Here is a 2413-nt window from a genome sequence, read left to right on the forward strand (position 1 = left end):
CTTAAAAAGTCTCATTCATTCTTCAGACTTAGCTTATGGTATCTCTTTATTGAGTCCTTCCCTTCCTTCCTCCCTCTTTCTTTCTTTCTTTCTTTCTTTCTTTCTTTCTTTCTTTCTTTTGATTCTAAAAACTGTTTTTCTTTATTGTTATCTTACAGTGTACCATGAACACTTCTTCCATGCACATGGATGAAATTCCCTAGTGAAAGATAGAGAACACTGTTGCTGGATCCAAAGGCTTCTGGCAGCAAGAGTGACCCCTACAGCAAAGTATCAGGTTAAGATTAAAGCACGTAGCCTGGCAAATGCCTGCCAGGAAAAACAGGGTCAGGAATATTCCCTTTAGAGAAATTAGAATTGAAGGCCCAAGTCATTATAGGTATGGGATATCATGTAAGCCCCTTTGGCCCCGACCTCCGCCCCTCATTCCTCGCCCCTGACACCTTGTTGCCTCTTGGGGTGAAGGATTTCATACATCTCTCTTCATCCAATGAAAACCACCCATTTTCTATTTTTTCTTAGTTCTTCCTTAGCCCTTGCCATGTCTCCACATTCTGTTGTCATCTCCACACTGCCCAAGTTCCTTTCCTGTAAGAAACCCCTGGTAGTCCTTGGGGGGATCCTCTGTCCCCCTCTCCGTTTTTCTTTTTGTTTTCCTGGGTATATAATCTTTAGGTGGGCATTTAGTGGCAGCCTGCAGCTCACTCTCAGCCTTTGCCAGGGATTCTAGCTTGCCCGCACTGTGTGGTTTTCCCTCATTTTCGGACTTGCCCTGCTTTCTTGTTTTCCTCTATCTTCTGGTTGTTCATCTTCTGACTGTCCTTCATTCTGGAGCTTTCCTTTAGCCCTGGCTTCCCCTCCAGTTCCAGCTTTTCTTCCTCATCTGATTTTCCTTCATCTTCAGGCTCTACTTCATCTTTTGGCTTTCCCTGGATCTTGAGCTTTACCTTCACTTTCTGTAGAGTTTTTTCATGTTGAGATTTCCCCTTCTTTTCTTATCTTGTAGGGATTCTGGACAGGTTCTTCCTCCTTTTCTATCCTTGGAGAGTGCTAGGGACAGACACACTGACCTGTGGGGACCAGGGCAGGCCTGTCCCTTCTCAGGCTCACCAAAGCCCATTCACCACTTGCCTGTGGCCTGGTCAGTTCATGAACCTGGTTTTCCTTGGGCAATGGGAGTAGACCGTGCAGGGATTGGGACCACAGGGTGGGTGACCGGGCTGTTGAGTCTTTGGTTTTCTGTCTATACATGTTTCTTCTAGTAGACTAATATCTTTTGAAAGATAAGACTCAAGATTTACTCCCTGATAACTGCAGCATAGGCCATCATATATAGAAATGTTTGCCAAATAAATAATTGAATTAATGATGTATTTCTGAATACACTAGAAATTCATAGGACATTCAGAAACATAGCTTATTTTAATAAAGTCTGGGCATATTTGTACACTCAGTAATGTTATTTAGATTAGATATAGGAAGCTTAGGACAATTTTGTTGTTTTTCTCTCATACTGCCTCTCAATCTGCATACATTGTAGTTTTACCATCTACAAAGTAGGAGAGTAAAACAAATGCTACTTACTATAAAAAAAAAAAACAAATTACAACTTAGGATGTAGAAAGTAACCCCCAACCTAACAATGTAAAAAATCTAGACAACCTACAAAATCATGATTTGGGGGGAATCTGTTAGAAAGCTGGGGATATAAGTTAAAGCAAGTTCACTCAGTTCCTTAGTCGTCTCTCAGAGGAGAAAGAGGACAAAACAATGGTTCTGTCTTGACAGAGTGAAGGTGATAGAGGTGACTACCATAGAAGTAGGTAAAAGGAAATCCAGTGAAAAACTTCCAAATGCTGGCATAAGGAGCGATGCTGCCTGTTTCCCAGTAAAACTGGTGAAAACTGTATTTAAAACAAACAAAAACATTTAAAATCTCTGTAAATGGTCCTAAGGGCAAATAGCAAGCATATATGCTTGAAGAAACATCTATTCAAGAAAATTCAGTAATAGAAGTGAGAGTCTGTAATATTTGAACCAATATTCTCCTCTTGCTGCTTGCTGCCAGCCCAGTGAGACAGATACTAGATTCTACACTAGCGCCTTCAAGAACATCAGGCACTCTTCTCTTAGCTCCCAGAGGGAGTCAAGCATCAGTGTTTCTTATTTCATCCCTCATCTACCTACTACTGAGGTTAAGTCCTGGATGAATGCAGTCGAGAAGTAGAGGGGTCCCTTCTTCTACTCAACCCTGACTCATGGAGCAGAGACTCTGGCTTGGGTACAACATGCTAAAATACTGGGGCCCTGGCACCTTCTGTCCTGACTTTGGAGCTAGTGGTTTCACACTAAGGGAAGCTGAGAGGACCCTGTGCTCCTGCCCCCATGTACCAAGTGTTGGATTCCTAGAGCA

At 42.4% G+C, this 2413-nt stretch overlaps 1 pseudogene; it reads right to left on the minus strand.

Annotated features, from left to right (window-relative positions):
• Positions 1-373: 373 nt before the first annotated feature.
• LOC111155511 lies at positions 374-1120 on the minus strand (annotated as a pseudogene).
• Positions 1121-2413: the final 1293 nt, after the last annotated feature.

Source organism: Enhydra lutris, unplaced genomic scaffold, assembly GCF_002288905.1.
Source record: "Enhydra lutris kenyoni isolate GAN:26980312 unplaced genomic scaffold, ASM228890v2 scaffoldscaffold42, whole genome shotgun sequence".
NCBI classification, from domain to species: domain Eukaryota; kingdom Metazoa; phylum Chordata; class Mammalia; order Carnivora; family Mustelidae; genus Enhydra; species Enhydra lutris.